This window comes from Macaca nemestrina, chromosome 11, assembly GCF_043159975.1.
Source record: "Macaca nemestrina isolate mMacNem1 chromosome 11, mMacNem.hap1, whole genome shotgun sequence".
Lineage (NCBI taxonomy): Eukaryota > Metazoa > Chordata > Mammalia > Primates > Cercopithecidae > Macaca > Macaca nemestrina.
The window spans coordinates 133,008,810-133,028,835 of NC_092135.1; positions in this window are offsets into that span (position 1 = coordinate 133,008,810).

The following is a 20,026-nucleotide window of genomic DNA, read 5'->3' on the forward strand; positions in this document are numbered from 1 at the left end:
CATAGAAAAGGCAAAAGGTCTGGAAAAGGGAAGAAGAACTCAAGGGGTCATCCTGTAAGTGTGTTTGTATGTGCCTTGGTGCCTTGTGAGTCAGCCATTCAATGCGTCCATAGGCCTTCACTTGCTGTGAACTAACAATAGGCATCCCACTCCTCATTCTCAGGTTTCACTCATCTGTTTGTGTCTATTACAGCTAGATCCTCTCTTGCAGAAAATTCATATGCATCTATTCTTGGATAAGTGTTTTAAACATTGGAACCACACAAAACACAACAGAACCGAATCTATTATTCTGTAGCAAAGCCAACAACCAAACAACCTTTCACCCAAGTTACCCTAGTCCTGCGAAGTAAGAGGGGCTCTCACCACTTTCTCCTAGCAATTTATAAACAGAACTTTGCAAAAGCATTGCTAAGAAGTAAATATTTAGAAGGCATGTTTGGAGATAAAAATATTTCATTAATAAATATTTGGGGGCCGGGCGCGGTGGCTCAAGCCTGTAATCCCAGCACTTTGGGAGGCCGAGGTGGGTGGATCACGAGGTCAGGAGATGGAGACCATCCTGGCTAATATGGTGAAACCCCATCTCTACTAAAAAATACAAAAAAACTAGCCGGGCGAGGTGGTGGGCGCCTGTAGTCCCAGCTACTCGGGAGGCTGAGGCAGGAGAATGGCATAAACCCGGGAGGCAGAGCTTGCAGTGAGCTGAGATCCGGCCACTGCACTCCAGCCTGGGTGACAGAGTGAGACTCCGTCTCAAAATAAATAAATAAATAAATAAATAAATAAATATTTGGGGACTAGAAAGTGTTTCTAAATAAATAAATAAATATTTGGGGACTAGAAAGTGTTTCTGTAAATGATACCGAGATGGGCAATTTCTACATCGAGGAGAAAAACGTTTTTAGTTAGTAATAAATGGCCACTCTATTTTAATTCTGTTTTTGTTTGTTTGTTTGTTTGTTTTGCTTTTTGTTTTCTTTTGAAATCCAAACTTACTCAGCAAAGTTGAAGAAATTCCAAAATCTTAGGAAACTAAAATATCTTGCAAAAGTTAAACTTTTGTGAAGCAAAACAAATGGATGCGACAACTTAAAGAATGAGGAGAGTTCAGGAAGATGGAGGCGTTTCCGAATGATTTCTGTAGAGAAGGTGGCTAAAGGAAACATCACACGCACGCACACACACACACACACACACACACACACACACAAATGTGGTAATGTTTGTTTGTTTGCTTGCTTGATTTTTTTTTTTTTTTTTTTTTTTTTTTTTTTTTTTTGAGACGGAGTCTGGCTCTGTCGCCCAGGCTGGAGTGCAATGGCCCAATCTCCGCTCACTGCAAGCTCCGCCTCCCGGGCTCACACCATTCTCCTGCCTCAGCCTCCCGAGTAGCTGGGACTACAGGCACCCGCCACCACACCTGGCTAATTTTTTGCATTTTTAGTAGAGACAGGGTTTCACCGTGTTAGCCAGGATGGTCTCAATCTCCTGACCTCGTGATCCGCCCGCCTCGGCCTCCCAAAGTGCTGGAATTACAGGTGTGAGCCACCACGCCCGGCCTGTTTGCTTGTTTTTTAAGATGGAGCCTTGCTCTGTCACCCAGGCTGGAGTGCAGTGGCACAATCTCAGTTCACTGCAACCTCCACCTCTCAGATTCAAGCGATTCTCCTGCCTCAGCCTCCCGAGTAGCTGGGATTATAGGCATGCACCACCACGCCCGGTTAATTGTTGCATTTTTTTTTTTTTTTTTTTTTTTTTTTGTAGTAGAGGCAGGGTTTCGCCATGTTGGCCAGGCTGATCTGGAACTCCTGACCTCAAGTGATCTGCCTGCCTCAGTCTCCCAAAGTGCTGGCATTACAGGCGTGAGTCGCTGTGCCCCATGCCCATATTTTGTTTTATACTTTTAAAAAGTCTATTTAAATGTTTAAATGAGCAAATTATTTGGGAGTTGCCTTACACATTCTGATGCTGCTTTGTAGCACATTAAGAGTCTTGACCTTAGGCCATCATTCATTTCCTCTTTCATTCCGCCAACATTGATTCCCCGTCAGGCATGCGGGAAAGGTCGCAGACACAAAGGCAAACAATCCCAAACATAGGCTTTGTCCACCTTGTAGATTGAGACAAGGAAGCAGAAATGAGCCTGGGATCAGAGTCTGCGCTGAGCAGCATGGAGCAAACAGGACGTCCCCTTCTCAGTGACAGAGGGACTCGGGCTGACAACTGCCTTGGTTTCCCTGGGACTGTCCCAGATCAGCACTGAAAATCTCCTGCCCATGAAAACCCCACAGGCCTGGGCAGATGGGAACCTTGGTCACTCTTGCAGAAACTTGAGTCAGGTAAGGGTGGTAAACAGACAAATGGAATTGGGGTATGGAGGTGGGTGACAGATTGGATCTGGACCTGAGATGTGAAACAAGGATTATTAGCATACAGATGATCGTTAACTGTGGGCGTGTGGATGAGGTCACCTAGGCAGACAGTGTTGATTTCCTCCCTTATCATGCAGAGCAAGCAGACCTCCACTTTCCCAGGGAGACTTCGCTTTGAATCCCAGCCGATGCTAACATATCCCCCCTCACTTCCTTTCTGGTTCTCCTGTACCTGGTACTATATGTTTGCCTGTAATTATCTTTCCCTTTGTCCTCATGTCGTGGGTCTGACTTGTAAGCAACCTATTATCGGATTTTTGTTTTTTAATTCAATTTGCTTCCTTTTAGTGATTGAATTAACCCATTTATATCCATCAACATTGTTTCTCTTCAGTTTTGCTTCTGTAATTGTTTCCTCTCTATTCCGTATGGTTTTGTTTTAGTGAGGTCTTTTTTCCCCCCCTTTTATTTTCCTGTATAGATTCCAGTACTGATTTGTAAGGTAAATATTCTTTTAATCTAATAGTTGTTACATGAAAAAAAGTTTTTTTGAAACAGGGTCTCATTCTATTGCCCAGGCTGGAGTGCGGTGGCGTGAGTGATCTCAGCTCACTACAGCCTCGCCTCCCAGGCTCAGGCGATCCTCCCACCTCAGTCTCCTGAGTAGCTGGGACTGCAGGTGCACATCGCCATGCCCAGCTAATTTTTGTATTTTTTAGAGAGACAGGGTTTTGCTGTGTTGCTCAAACTGGTCTCGAACTCCTGAGCTCAAGCAATCCTCTTGCCACAGCCGCCCAAAGTGTGCTGGGATTATAGGCATGAGCCACTGTGCTTGGCCTACATGAAAATATTTAAAAACGTACTTTTTTTTTTTTTTTTGTGAGAGTCTCGCTCTGTCACCCAGGCTGGAGTGCAGTGGTGTGATCTTGGCTCACTGCAGCCTCTGCCTCCTGGGTTCAAGCGATTCTCCTGCCTCAACCTCCCAAGGAGCTGGGATTACAGGTGTCTGCGACCATGGCCGGCTAATTTTTTTGTATTTTAGTAGAGATGAAATTTCACCATGTTAGCCAGGATGGTCTCGATCTCCTGACCTCGTAATCCACCCACCTTAGCCTCTCTAAGTGTTGAGATTACAGGCGTTGGCCACTGAGCCCGGCCTAAAAATCTATTCTTAAACTTAATGGAAACTACCTGTCAAAGTCAGCAAGGAAAGGATCCTTGTAATAACCTTATAAGGAAAACAGTAGATTTCGAAGTTTTCTTCCTTACCTCCCCACCCTCTCTCCAAATTAATCTGGACCTGTAAACATCATCATTTTAATATTTCCCTGCAAATCATTTCTTTCAATAACAATAGCAAAGTACTTTTAAAAATTGTGTCTTAAAAGTTGCATGGCTTTTTCTCCATATGTTTAACTCGGGTCACTGCCTGCCCTCTCCAGCCATGATTTCCTCATGTTGGAATTCTATTTTTGGGCTGATTTGTATTTCATTCTACAAATCTTCTTCTTTTTTTTTTTTTTTCTGAGATGGACTCTCACTCTGTCACCCAGGCTGGAGTGCAATGGCATAATCTCGGCTCACTGCAGCCTCTGCCTCCCGGGTTCAAGCGATTCTCCTGCCTCAGCCTCCCAAGGAGCTGGGATTACAGGCACCTGCCACCACACCCAGCTAATTTTTGTATTTTTAGTAGAGGTGGGGTTTCGTGATGTTGGCCAGGCTGGTCTCGAACTCCTGACCTCAAGTGATCCGCCCGTCTCAGCCTCCCAAAGTGCTGGGATTGCAGGTGTGAGCCACTGCTCCCAGCTCATTCTACAATGTTGATGATTGGTTTTGCCCCATCTCCATTCTGGACTCTCTGAAATGTTATGATCATATTTTTCTGAGCTGTCCTGGCGGTAGTGTTGTCTCTCTGACCGTCTACATCTGCTTGTCCCTTTATAACACAACCGTCTGTGGCCCTTCCATCTGCTCCCAAGCCTCAGTTTTCCAGCCTGAAGACTGCATTCCCACTTCATTTCCTGGGCACACATAAACTTCCCTTCTCTGTGTTCTGCAGAGATTCTGAGAAAATTCGAGAACATGGGAACCTCCTCCAAGGCTCTACCACTGCCTTGTCTGGAAGTCTCCTTCACAAATGGGAAGGGGCTGGATATCCTGGGCTTCTTCCTTCCAAAGTGATTCCTTTTTTTTTTTTTTTGACACGGAATCTCACTCTGTCACCAGGCTGGAGTGCAGTGGCCCAATCTCGGCTCACTGCAACCTCCGCCTCCTGAGTTCAAGTGATTCTCCTGCCTCAGTCTCCCAAGGAGGTGGGACTACAGGCGTGTGCCACCATGCCCGGCTAATTTTTTTGTATTTTTATTAGAGACAGGGTTTCACCATGTTGGCCAGGATGGTCTCAATCTCTTGACCTTGTGATCTGCCCATCTCAACCTCCCATAGTGCTGGGATTACAGGCGTGAGCCACTGCGCCCAGCCCCAAGCTGACTCTTTACCTTGAGTGGCCAGGTTTGCCTGGGGAGCAGGTTTCCTGGTGGGGAACAGGAAGGGGCGCCTCTGTCCTGACAGCCTGACAAGAGGAGAGCAGAGGCAGCCAAGGGAAAGGCAAAGCCCAGGTCCACGGGCCAAGGTAGGGACTTCAGACAGCACGACATTGTGATAAGAGGCATCCCTCACTCTCACCAGACTCAGTCACACTAGCAAGTGCAACATACAGTGTGTGAAAATCTATACTTATGGATTTACCAGCTTTATCAGAGCCTACTTACGGGGAGAGGGGTGCAGTAGAGGGGCTGAGGCAGAGAGAGAGCCTGACCCGGGAGTACATGGTTGCCTCCACAGAGAGGGCATAGGCTCTGCCTGCTACCTGCCCCCACTGCCACCTCTAGACTCTGGCAACGATCTCAGATGCTTCTGCCTCTGAAAAGGCACCTCCAGGTTCCCATTCATACTGTGCCCTCTCATTTATCTGGCTGTTGCACCCCAAAACCAATAAACAATGATTTGGAGGGGAAAGAAAAGACAATATCTTGGTCTCCTTCTAGCTCCTCCCTTATCTTGATCCATTCATAGCCAATTTCTTCTCTTTTTAAAAAATTTTAATAGCTTTGGGGGTACAAGTGGTTTCTGGTTACATGGATGAATTCTGTAGTGGTGAAGTCTGGGATTTAACACACCCATCACTTGGGCAGTGTACACTGTACCCAATGTGTACTCTTTTTTTAATTTTATTTTTATTATTTATTTATTTATTTATTTATTTTTTGAGATGGAGTCTCGCTCTGTCGCCCAGGCTGGAGTGCAATGGCCCAATCTTGGCTTACTGCAAGCTCCGCCACCAGGGCTCATGCCATTCTCCTGCCTCAGCCTCTGGAGTAGCTGGGACTACAGGTGCCCGCCACCACGCCTGGCAATTTTTTTTTTTATTTTTTTGTATTTTTAGTAGAGACGGGGTTTCACCATGTTAGCCAGGATGGTCTCAATCTCCTGATCTCATGATCTGCCCGCCTCAGCCTCCCAAAGTGCTGGGATTACAGGCATGAGCCATGGTGCCCGGCCCCAGTGTGTACTCTTTTATCCTTCACCTGCCTCCCACTTGCTCTGGAGTCCACAAAGTCCATTAAATCACTATATGTGTCTTTATGCATAGCCAATCTCTTAAAAACATCCTGAGCCCTGGTCTCCCACGCTCACCTCCCAGTCTGCCCTCCGCCCTCTGCCCTTCTGTCATGGCTAAAGCGGCCCACGCTCTTCCTATTGCCAAACCAACAGAGGTCCTCTGCTTTTCTCTTTTTTGCCATTCCACTCACATCTGACATGGCTGACCCTTCTCTCCTACTTGAAATCCGTTCTCTCCTGGCCTTCGGAGGTTGGGCTACCTTGACTTCCCTTCTGTTTCCCCAAGTGTGCCTTCTGAGTCTTCTCTTGACTCCCTCTGGACGCTCACTCATTCTCTTCACAAATATTTCTGGCGCACCAACTTGTTCCCAGGGAGTGTTTAGGCCCAGTGGATATGGCAATCGCCTCTCCTCTGGAAGAACCTAACGTTTCAATGCAGGGCGAGGGTGGAGAGCAAGGAACAAGTGACAAATAAATGAATGCTTAAGTATGTACCACGAGGACCGGGGGTGATAAACACTGGGCAGCAAAATAAAAGGAGGCGAAGTTGATGGAGAGTAACAGTTAGAAGAGGGCTCTACCTGGATTGGGGTGATCGGAGAGGGAGGCTGCTGATCAGAGGTGGAATGACACAGGAAGGTGGCCAACGTGAAGTCCTGGGGAGCATGCACTTGGCAAACAGAACAGCAAGTCCGGAGACCCTCAGGCAGGTCCCTGCTGCATGTGTTTGAGGAGCAGCAGGGGAGATATGGCGAGAGAGGAAGGGGTGGAGGGAGAGCATGCGCCAAGGTGTCCAGGAGGGAATGACAGTTTCCATTATCGTCCTGATGAATCTACAACGTCAGCCCACACTTCTTGGTTAAGAATCAGACCCCCGTCGTTAGGATATCTCGATTTGGATGTCCCAGAAATATCTCAGACTCAACATGTCCAAACCCAACTTCCTCATTCCCCTCAGAACAGCTTCCTATCTGGGATTCCCCATCCTGTGAAGGGAGACATTATCTGCTAAGTCAATTGGCCGAATGGAGGCATCGTGCTAGTCTTCTCCTTCGTTCCCCCCACATAGCCACAAATCGAACAGCGCCTACTGTCCTCACATCGAGCATCTCTGCTTACCACACTGCTACCACTCCAGTCCCAACCCTCATCACTTCTTGCCCCAGTTTCTGCAACAACCATTTAACTGTCCTTCATGACCCAAGTTTCATCCCCTTCTGGTCCACCTTCCATGCTCCAGACAGGAGGACTTTTGAGGAACAGATGTCCGCATGGCCCTCCCCTGCTTTCAGTCTATAGTATTCTGTTAACATCACTTGGAAAAGTGATCTGTCCTTTATCTGACTCTCAAGTCACATTCTCTCCAACACACATGCACAGACACATGTGCTACAATCTCACTCCTCCAGCCCACCCGGGCCACCCATGCCCAGCTCTTGCAATGTCCTAGGCTGTCCCGCATCCCACATCTTCCCACTGACTTCCTCCTCCACCTGTGATGCCCAGAGCCCCCCTCTTGGTTAGTGGATACCTGTCATCCTTCAGAACCAACCCGACGTGGTGAATAAAGTCTGGCACAGCCGTGCAGTGAAACACTCTATGTCCATTAAAGAGAAGGAGGCAACACTCTGTCCTCTGCTTTGGCACCATTTCCAGGATAGTCTGTTTAGGCAGAAGGTAAGGTGCAGAATAGTGTTGTGCGGAGGCTAGCGTTTGCATGTTAAGCAAATAGACTATTAGAAGTTTAATGGCAAAGATTTTCGAATTCAGTAGAAAATTTGGAAAATAAAATGAAGGCAGTATCTAAAAAGAGCTGAGCAAATAGACATAGAGATAGGGAATACATGAGGAAAAAAAGAAAACAGGGTCAAACATGTAAAAAATCAGAGTCCCAGAGAGAGAAAAAAATCAGAGTTCCAGAGAGAGAAAATGGAGGAGCTCATTTTCTTTTTCTTTTATATTTATTTATTTATTTATTTACTTATTTTGAGACAGAGTCTCACTGTGTCAGCGAGGCTGGAGTGCAGTGGTGCAATCTCAGCTCACTGCAACCTCCGTCTCCCGGGTTCAAGAGATTCTTCAGCCTCAGCCTCCCAAGTAGCTGAGATTACAGGCATGCACCACCACGCCTGGCTAATTTTTGTATTTTTAGTAGGGACAGGGTTTCACCGTGTTGGCCATGCTAGTCTCGAACTCCTGACCTCAAGTGATCTGCCCCTCTCAGCCTCCCAAAGTGCTGGGATTATAGGTGAGAGCCACCACGCCCGGCCGGGCTCAAATTATTAAAGAAAAAAGATTCAGGAAAATCTCCCACAATTTAAACACAAGAAGCGTGTGTGTTTCCAGATTGAAAGTCTGTTAAATTGTTCATCACAAATCACAATAGATGAAAATAGAACACAAAGTGACATCTCAAGAAATTTCACAACCCTGGGAACAGAGAGAAATTTCTAAGAACACCGAGAGAAGAAATATTTATCCATCAGATGCACTGTGCACGTCAGAGGTGAAAACCGCTGGTCTATCTGGATAAGTGATACAATTCTTGTTAGTGGATAATAAGTGTATTCATAACTTCCCATGTGTTCCCTTTTCTTTGGTTACCTGGGAGCTCGGTGTTAAATCTTATGCTCAGTTGCAGGCATACACCTCAGCCAAGTTTTGCTGGGATAAAAAACAAAAAACAACAAAAAAAACCTCCTTCCATCTTTAGTCCATATTATAAGGCTCTCAAACATGTACTTTCTTTTTAATGGCTTTATGGACTTCGTATTATTCATCATGAACTGTCTAAATCCCCTTGGAGCACACATGGGCATGAAAAATAAGCCTGAAGAAACCGTCTGCCTTTATCCCACCCCACCCCAGAGATGTCAGCCTCCAGCCTGTGCTCGGGGCACACTGCAGCCCTGGGAGCCTCCGTGTATGGGAATAGCCCCTCTCCTTCTGAACGGCCCTTTTTTCCCTCGAGTTCTCGATGATCTTCCTTCGTAGTGATTCTCATGTCTAGGGAAAGGAGAAAGGAAAATGCCTCCCCTAGACTTTTTTATGTTGTCATGTATTGCCTGTTACCCCTACCTGATTTTAATTCTGTGACAGCATGTACGTTGCAATATTCCCTGGGGCTCCAACAATGCCTGGCCCACAGTAGGCTCTTAACTGTTTATTAAATGAACACATGAACCTGGGCTGTCAAGGCTTGAGGGGACTTCAGAGATGATCTAGTTCATCTGCTTATTTGACCCAAATGTAGGAAGAAAAGTGACCTATTGAAGGTCACACAGGCAGCTGTGGGCACACCTAGGACTGTACGGCCCTCACCTGTGGGGAATCATCAGTAGGCGCAAGCCTTGCAGGTGAAGAACACCTGCTGTTACGGAGACCTGGGTTCGAGCCTGTCATGTGCCACTTCCCAGCTATCTGTGATCTTGGCCAAAGTATTTAATCACTGAGAATGATTTTGTAAAAATGAAAATAATAGGAGGCAATGTGTGCAGCATAGTATCTGCCTCAGAAGCAGCACTCAAGAGCTGTTAGTTCAATTTGACTCGGTGTTTATTGGGGAAGGTGCTACCCTGGAAAGTCCGCAGAGAGATCTGAAGATGACAGTCTATGCCTTTGCCTGACTCTTTCCGCAGCTGCCTGAGACGCTAGACCCAAAGGCTAGGGCATCAGAGGGCACCCCAGCCCAGGCGGGGTGATCCACCTGCAAAGGTGCAGAGTAGAATAAATGCCAGGAAGAGCTTCCCGTGTAAACAACTGATAAAGACTCGGAATCCAAAGGTGGCATTTGGAACAAGTGCATAAACAGAGAGCCAGTCGTCAGGTCTGGGAGTCCTCCCCTGAGAGATACGGGTGACTGGTTCTTGTGCAGATGAAATATATCAGGTTTATACAGGATGAAGCAGCAGCCCAGAAACCAGTGTCCCATTGCCTAGGTTCCATACCCTGCCTCTATGAGGCGGAGGAACTAGAAACTGACATCAGAAACAGAGGTAGGAGGAGTTGGGGGAGGGCAGTTGTACTTTTAGCCTGCAGCATATAATTATACATTTTTAATAAGTGACAGTTTTTGAGACCCAGTCCTTTTGTTGCTGTCTAAAAGAACTTCTCAGATGACCTCCTTCCTGCCTTCATCTATGAGAATTTAGATTCTGATGCTCAGAGGAGAAAATCGGGAAGCCCCCTCCCTGTTCTTTCCATGTGTGTGTAGACAGTGAGCCTGTGAGATTACTGCCCCCACGGTGGCCTTCTCTGATCATGCCCATTACCTGGGAAGGGAGCAGGGCCACCTGCCCTCCACTCTGTGCCCTCCCAGAACCCCTAGGGAGAGAGGCTGATACACAAAACTACCAGCTTAGGGAGAGATCACCCCAAAGCTGAGCCCGCAGTGGGCCCTCTCCCTACGCAGCCTGTCTTTAGTGACAGCTCCAACTGCTGCCCTGCTCTGCACTGACCAGAGGTGCGGGGCACCTGGCAGCCTCCGAATTCCTCTCCAGGGCCGGTACCTGCTTTCAGGCCAGCATGCTGCTGGGGAAGAATGAACTATGAGGTCCAGGCCCAGACTGTCTTAGAGTCCCAGCAAGCGTGAGCTCTCCTCATCACTTACTGGGCTGGAGAAATGGGGCCCCACACACAACAAGCACCCCACCAAGGCACTTTTTGTTTTCTTTTTTTCTTTCTCAAACTATCTCTCAAGAGCACCTGATGCACAAGCAAGCATAAAAAAGCAAATCATTTCCCTCCTCTGCCCTTTATAACCAAAACAAAATGGAAATAAGAAATGGACATCGCTTACTTTGCAGCTTCTCTCCCTCATGCTTCCAGCAAAAGCCCTGGGTTTCTGTCCCCCTGGCCTGACCTGGCTCAGGTGTCTGCCTCTGAGATTTGGAGGTTCTGACTGGCTGGTCCTGGAGTCAGGAGCTGCGGGCGCCACCAGAAGCACACATCTGAGTGTGACTCCCTAAAGGAAGATGAGGGTACGGTTCACCAAGGAGGGGGTAGAGTGGCAGGCAGGCAACCCAAAATGCACCAGAGGCCAGGAATACAAAGGTTTGCTATTGACTTTCCAGATGTTAAGAACCACGTGTTGACCAGACCTTTACCTCTCCCCAGTGAGTAATGTGCTATCTAAACAGAAATCTCAAATCTATGCTTCTCTCTGGCCCTCAAAAGGTCAACAAGGACAGAAATGTGGCTAAAGTAGATAAGCGGTAAAGAAAGCTCCTTATAATGCAAGAGAAAAAGGGGAAGGAAAGAAGAGAGGCAGGGAGAGCAGAGGAGGATGGAGGGGAGAATGAAAAAAGAAGAGGGAGAATAGGAGCCAGGGAGGAAGACAGAGGGAATAAGAGAGAATGCCTTCTCCAACATCTTACACACGGAGAGAAAAGTCCACCCACCAGTAGACACAACAACAAAAGAGAAGAAAATTTTGCAGGTTTTGCTATGGAATCTGTGTCCACATCTCCCTGGCATTCTTGAAAACACCAATTTTTTTTTTCTGATTATATCTAATTATCATTTTTATTATAAATTAACAAGCTATAGTTGTAAATACTTATGGGATAAAAAGTGATATGATTCATGAATACAATGTGAAGTAATTAGATCAAGCCAACAAATACAACCATTACCTCAAATATTCATCATTTTTTGGGGTTGAACACTTAAAATTTACTCTGTTAGCAATTTTGAAATGTACAATACACTATTATTTGCTATATTTGCCATGCCTTGCAACAGATTTCAAAGAAAAAAATTACTATTCCTCCTGTCTAACTGAGGCTTTGTACCCTTTGACCTTCACCTCCTCATGTCCCCAACCCCCAGCCTCTGTTACCACCATTCTACTCTTAGTTTCAATGAGTTTGATTGTTTTAGATTTCCCGTATAAGTAAGAACCTGTGGTATTTGTCTTTCTGTGCCTGGGCATAATGTTTTTCTCTCCTATCTATGTTATCGAAAATTACAAAATTTCTTTCTTTTTAAAGGCTGAATAGTATTCTACCGTGTTTATACACAACGTTTTCTTTCTCCATTCAACTGTTGATGGACACTTAGGTTGATTCCATATTTTGGCTATTGTGAATAGTGCTGCAATGAACACGGAAGTGCAAATTTCTCTTCAACATACTCATTTCAAATATTTTGGGTAAATACCCAGAAGTGGGATTGCTGGATCATATGGTAATTCTACTTTTAGTTTTTAGAGGAATTTCCATACTGTCTTCCATAATGGCTGTACTAATTGACATTCCCATCAACAGCCCACAAGGGTTCCCCTTTCTCCACATCCTCATCAACACTTGTTACGTTTTGTCATTTTGATAATAGCCATTCTGACAGGTGTGAGTTGATGTCTCATTGTGGTTTTAATTTGTACTTCCCTAATGATTAATGATGTTGAACATTTTTACATATATCTGTGGGCCATTTATATGTTTTCTTTTGGGAAATATCTATTCAGGTTTCTTGCTATTTTAAAAATCAGATATTTTTTTCTCCTAATAGAGTTGCTTGAGTTTCTTATATATTTTGGATATTAACCCCTTATTAGATATATGACTTGCAAATATTTTCTCCCAATCTGTGGGATGTCTTTTCATTGTTAATTGTTTCCTTTAATGTATAGAAGCTTTTTTAGTTTGATGTAATCCCCTTCGTTTATTTGTGCTTTTCTTACCTCTACTTTTGCAATCAAATCTAAAAACATCATTATGCAGACTAATGTAGCTTTTCCCCTATGTTCTCCTTCAGCAGTTTTATAGTCTCAAGTCTCAAGTCTTGAGACCTGGCTATTTTTAAAAAATATTTTATGTTTAAATATTTAATCCATTTTGAGTTGATTTTTGTATATGGGGTGAGATAAGGATCCAGTTTTATTCTTCTGCATATGAATGTCCAATTTTCCCAGTACCATTTAGTAAACAGACTGTCCTTTTCCCATTGTGTATTCTTAGCACCTTTGTCAAAAACCCATTGACTGTACAGATGTGCATTCATTTTTGGGCTCTCTATTCTGTTGCATTGGTCAATGTGTCTATTTTTATGCCTGTGTCATGCTGTTTTAATTACTATCACTTTGTAGTATAGTTTGAATTCAAGTAGTATCATGCTTCTAGCTTTGTCCTTTTTGTGTGTGATTGCCTTGGCTATTTGGATTTCTTTTGTGGTTTCATATGAATTTTAGGATCATTGTTTCTATTTTTATGTAAAATTACATTGGAGATTTTATAGTGATTTCATTAAATCTATAGATTATTTTGGGTAGCACAGACACTTTAACAATATTACTTCTTCCAATCTATGAACATAGGATATCTTTCTATTTATGTGTGTTTTCTTCAATTTCTTTCATCAGCATTTTATGGTTTTCAGTGTACAGGTTTTCACCTACTTGGCTACATTTATTCTTAAGTTGTTTTTGTTTCTGAAGCCATTGTAAATGGGATTGCTCTTTTAATTTGTTTTTTGGAAAGTTTGTTCATAGTGTCAACAGATCAATAGAAACTACTGATTTTTGTGTGTTGCTTTTGTAATAGTCAACTTTACTGTATTAATTTCTTAGTCCTAACAGTTTTTTGGTGAAATCTTTAAGGTTTCCTCTGTATGGGATCATGTCATCAACAAACAGCAACAATTTCACTTCGTCTTTTCCCATTTGGATGCCTTCTATTTCTTTCTCTTGCCTAATTGCAAGGACTTCCAATATGATGTTAAATAGAAGTGGTGAGAGTTGGTTTCCTTGTCTTGTTCTGAATTTTAGAGGAAAGGGTTTCAATTTTTCACCATTGAGTATAAGGTTAACTGTGTGCTCTCTCTCTCTATATATATTCTTCATTGTGTTAAGGTACATTCCTTCTATACCTAATTTGTTGAGAGTTTTTATCATGAAAGGATGTCAAGTTTTGTCAAATGCTTTTTCTGTGTCTGATGACATGATCATATGGTTTTTGTCCCTCATTCTGTTAATGTGGTGTATCGCATTTGTAGATTTACATTTGTTGAACCATCTTCCTATCCTATGATAAATTCCACTTAATCATGGTGAATGATCCTTTTAATGTGTTGTTGAATTCGGTTTACTAGTATTTTGTTGAGGATTTTTGTATCTGTGTTCAACAGGGATCTTGGCCCATAGTTTTACTTACTTATTTATGTATTTATTTTTGTAGTGTCTTTTTCTGGTTTTGGTATCAGACTAACGCTGGCCTCACAAAAAGAGTTTGAAATATTTCCTCCTCTTTAATGTTTTGGAAGAATTTGTGAAAGATTAGTATTAGTTATTCTTTAAGTATTTGGTAAAATTCAGCAGTGAAACCATGAGGTCTCTTAGGATCCTTTATATTTCTGTAGTATCAGTTGCAATATTTCCTCCTTTATTTCCGACTTTATTTATTTGTCCTCTCTTTTTTTCTTTTTCTAGCTAAAGGTTTGTCAGTTTTGTTTATCTTTTCTTTCTTTCTTTTTCTGAGACAGAGTCATGCTCTGTCACCCAGGCTGGAGAGCAGTGATGAGATCTTGGCTCACTGCAACCTCCACCTCTTAGGTTCAAGGAATTCTCATGCCTCAGCCTCCTGAGTATCTGGGACTACAGGTACACGCCACCACACCTGGCTAATTTTTGTATTTTTAGTAGAGACAGGGTTTTACCATGTTGGCCAGCTGGTCTTGAACTCCTAGCCTCAAGTGATTCACCCCTCTTGGCCTCCCTAAGTGCTAAGATTACAGACATAAGCCACTGTACCTGGCCATTTATCTTTTCAAAAAACCAACCCTTCGTTTTGTTAATCTTTTGTATTTTATTTTTAGTGTTTCTCATTTATTTCTCCTCTGATCTTTATTATTTTTTTCCTTCTACTAACATTAAGCTTAGTTTATTCTTCTTTCTGTGTTTCCTTGAGGCACTATATTAAGTTGTTTATTTGAGATCTTTCTCCTTTTTTGACGTAAATGGAAAACACCAGTTAAAATCCCTATGTAAATACAATTGATATCCATGTTGACATGACTAATAGTTACCGATTTTTTTTTTTTTTTTTGAGACAGAGTCTCAACTGTGTACTCCTTAAGTAGAAGAATCTAGGACATACCTATCTTCCTATCCTCAGCTCCTATCAGTCATCCAGCCTGGAGTGCAGTGGTGCAATCTCAGCTCACTGCAACCTCCGCCTCCGGGATTCAAGCGATTCTCATGCCTCAGTCTCCCGAGTAGCTGGGATTACAGGTGCCCGCCACCACACCCATCTAATTTTTGCATTTTTTAGTAGTGATAGGGTTTCGCCATGTTAGCCATGCGTGTCTCAAGCTCCCGACCTCAGGTGGTCCACCAGCCTCCGCCTCCCAGAATGCTAGGATTACAGGCATGAGCCACTGCTTCTGGCCTGGAATTTTTTTTTTTTTTTTTTTTTTAAAGAAATAAAGCAACTTCTCCCAGGCCATGTGGAAAAGCCATGTGTGAACCAGAGAAACAAATGTGGGTAAATCTCAGCCCTTTAGACAGAATGTTCTGCTGTTCGTGCTATTTCCTAATCACAAGACTGGCTGTGGGATACAAACCTGTCACCTCTTTTACACATTCCCAAACTCACCAAAATGCCTTTGTCAAATTTTCATAGTTTGACACTGAAATATTAACTGTGCAGATGATGACTGGCCTTGCACAGTTTTGATTCTATTCTTTGCAGGACTTTCTGGGCTTTGAGGTAGCCTGCATTATCTGGCCTGGTGTTCCTTGGCCTCACAGAAATATCCCACTCTCCTCACCAGACACAGAAAGCCCTTTGATCCTTTCCTGGAACTTCCTCAAATCTCCAAATTTTGCACTTGCAGATTCTGCCTGGGATGTCTGTCCCCTAGTTCTGTTTCTTTTTTTCTTTTCTTTTTTTTTTTTTTTTTTGAGACAGTCTCGCTCTGTCGCCCAGGCTGAAGTGCAGTGGCGTGATCTTGGCTCACTGCAACCTCTGCCTCCCTGGTTCAAGCAATTCTCCTGCTTCAGCCTCCCAAGTAGCTGGGACTAAAGGCTCGTGCCACCACACCCAGCTAATTTTTGTATTTTTAGTAGAGACTAAAAATACGAAAAATTCACCATGCTGGCCAGGCTGGTCCCAAACTCCTGGTCTCAGGTGGTCTACCCACCTCGGCTTCCCAAAGTGCTGGGATTACAGGCGTGAGCCACTGCCCCCGGCCCCCAGCTCTGTTTCTAAGCCTACTAACAAATCATATTCACCCTTCATCATCCAGCCCTGAGGATACCCATGCCCACCTACATCCAGGATGGGTCCAGGTCGCCTTCCTCTGTGCACCCTGACACTTATCCAACTATTTATCATTCTATAGACTATATAGAATGATAGCAACTGTGTACTCCTTAAGTAGAAGAATCTAGAACATACCTATCTTCCTATCCTCAGCTCCTAGCACATTGCCTGACTCACAGCAAGCATTCTACATCATTTGTTGAATGGATAAGTGAATAAATGAGCAAGGTAATGAATATTTGTTTAGATGTATTTCTGGAAGTTTCCTTAAAGCCACAGAACGCTCTTCAGCAGATCATCTTGTCTCTGTATCCCTTCTGGATTCTGTATGTTCCTGGGATGCCTGGGTTATGTCCCAGTGCATATGATTTTTTTTTTTTTCTTGAGACAGATTCTTGCTCTGTCACCCAGGTTGGAGTGCAGTGGCTGGATCTCGGCTCACTGCAATCTCCACCTCCTAGGTTCAAGCGATTCTCTTGCCTCAGCCTCCTGAGTAGCTGTAACTACAGGCATGCGCCACCACAGCTGCTAATTTTTTTTTTTTTTCTTTTTTGTATTTTTAGTAGAGATGAGGTTTCACTATGTTGGCCAGGCTGATCTTAAACTCCTGACCTCAGATGATCCACCCACATTGGCCTCCCAAAGTGCTGGGATTATAAGTGTGAGCCACCGTGCCTGGGCCCAGTGCATATAAATTTATTAAGGACAGTCAGCCGTGTGGAGGGGGCTCCCTGTCACAACTTTTTAGAACTGGAAGGATAGAGGCTTCTCAGAATGGCAAACATATCACCCAACGTTTTCCGTCAAAACCGGTCTCGCTCTCTCTTATAGCTAGTGTCTCACGGAATTTTTGGCAAAGTAATGTTCTCCAAGCTGCTGGGGAAGTTACAGAGGATGGGCTGCATCTAGATGCCCCATGAGCCCCCATTTCCCAACACAGTCCGCTTGGAATCTCTCTCTTTCCCTCTTTCCATTCACTTCATTCTTTTCTCTCTGGTCTCACTGGTGTCATTTCAGTCCCTGAGGGTGTGAAGCACTTTCAAGCCTCAGGGTCTTTGCACATGCCGCTCCCTCTGCCCAGCATGCCCCTCTCCACTCCTTTCCCTTTGGGTCCAATGTCACCTCCCCTAGAGCCTCTCCAGCCCTCCCACATAAAGCAGGTCTCACGTCATCCTAGTTCACAGCCGCCTGTGCTTTCTTTTAGAATGCTTCTCACAACCTGTAGGCTTTGTGGTTCCCCTTCTGCCTGGCTCCACTCTGGAATCTCAGCTGCCTCTGTCTCACCAGGGCTCTCACTCCCTGGGGCCACGCTCCCGGGCTGGCATGCAGCAGATGTCCAATAAATATTTCTTGAACAAATGCATGTCATTCTGTAGGCTTGTGAATCATGTAAGCAGCATTTTCTCCCTCAACTTAAATCCACTGTATTAGGCTGTTCTTGTGTTGCTATAAAGGAATACCTGAGACTAGGTAATTTATACAGAAAAGAGATTTATTTGGCTCACAGTTCTGTGGGCTGTACAAACATGGCTCCAGCCTCTGCTCAGTTTCTGATGAGGCCTCAGGGAGCTTTTACTCATGGTGGACGGCAAAGTGGGAGCAAGAGAGAGAGGGGGAGGTGCCACATACTTTTAAAGGCCAGATCTCCCAAGTACTCACTCACTACTGGGGAGGACAGCACCAAGTCATGAGGGGTCTGTCACCATGACCCAAACACCTCCCACCAGGTCCCACCTCCAACATTGGGAGTTATATTTCAACACGAGAGTTCAAAGGAACAAATATCCAAATTTTATCACCAACAGAGGGTATGTATCCAGGCTTGCATTTTGATAACAGGTCCTCTCTCCGCATTCTGAGTCAGAGACAACTAATTTAAAATTCCATTCACCCACATCGACGATTCAATTTCTATTGTTACGGATTCCATTTGAAAAATATCCTATGCCTTGTGTTCTTCTTCACTCCTTTAGCTGTGTTTTGTACATTTGTATTCTATTTTCCCTGTGACATGGACATTTTGGTCATTGATGATTTCACTTCACCAGAAGAACATTATTCTTTTTATTTCACTGCTGAGAAAAAAAACTTTTTTTTTTTTTTGTCCACAGGGAGATATTTTCGTGGTGGGCCACATGCAATTTCTGAGTAGTTATTTCCTAATGTGAAGTGTATTTTATAGGTGGCCAGAACATTATAACTTATTAGAGGACTTATGTAGAGCTCAGGATAGTGTGTATTACTTGGGAGCTATTCTTGCCCGGGCTGCTTTTTCTGGGAGTGTTATATCTATTCTGAGAAGTCCCTGTGATGAATTGGTGGTGCTTGGTGTGATTGAACTGTTGCTGGTGTTAGTAACAGACGCAGCACATTGACCGTCAAACCTACCCCAATCTTTCCCTGCACGTCTGTGTGCATCTTACTTTCCTAGACGACAGAGACACTGAGTACACCCCAACACAGAGGAGCCCGTGCTCACCGAGAGATTTGCCAAGTGGAGTCCTTTCAAGACGTCCGAATTTCACTGTCTTCGACTTATTAATGTGAAACAAAGAATAGTGTATATGTGTGTGTAAATACTAATAGTAACAGCTTCTATTTGTAAACAATGTGCCTTGAGCCCAGCACCCAGCACTACGTCAAGCAGTCTCCATGCCCCACCTCCATTAATCCTGGTGAGCACTGTACCCACTCCAAGGTGAGAACACTGGCACTGAGTGACCCTGCTTTATGTCACCCAGCGGGTGAGTGGTGGGGCTGGCATTCAAAGCTAGGCAGCCTGATTTTAGAACCCACCACACTGTCTTTATACATAGGTGCATTTGCATGTATATATACCCATACAAATCATGCACATATGTATCATCTATACATGCACACACCCAACACGTGCAAACGCTTTCCCCAAGACGCTTGGGGAAAGCCTCTGGCAGAGTATAATTCACAGTTAACTATGGAATCTGGGAAAGGGTAGGACCTTAGGATCGATGCTTACTTTTTACTCTATACATAAATTCTCTAATCATTTTAATCCTTTGAAACAAATGTGTTATCTCTGTACTAAAAAAAACCCCAAGTTATTGATTTTGCTGTATGTGTTCCCACTGGAAAGCTTATTGAATAATTGAGTGTTACGAATGAATAGCTCATTTTTTTTTTTCTTTTGATCCAGAGGCCTTTAGAAGACCAAGTAACAAAAATTGGTGGAAGAAAAGCACACATTCAACAGGAAGCAACATCTAGAGACCTTTCTGCCTTCCAGGATGCAAAAAGAAAACAGTTCACAAACAACTTACACCTAAACCAGTAATGTTGACTCCCTGGCTCATACCAGCTGAAGAAGAACTCCAGTTACTGTAGTAAGAATATAAGGTAATATGTTCTCTCCCCCCGCCACCCCCCTCTTTGTTTAAACATTCTGACCTCTGTTAATTCCTCTCTAGGATGTGGATTGGTTTGAGGATGTTTGAGGCATGACTGTAGCCAGTACTGCGCATACATATGTGGACATCATAAGACACGTTCTCTGCTTCCTCAGGCGAAATCTGTAATGCTTTGTTTATTCACGTTCTATCCTGCATTTCCACGGCACTTTGTTCTTTGTGATTTTTAGGGTATCTTCCTCCCTCTCTGCTCAGTGAACTGAGCTGCCTGGACAGGCCTTGTGTTTTCTCATTCGATTTTTTTTTGTGTGTGTATTTAGCCCTAGTTCCCTCACTAGTATAGTCAAGGAGCTTTTCATGCTTTGAGCCATTTTCAGGAATTATCTAC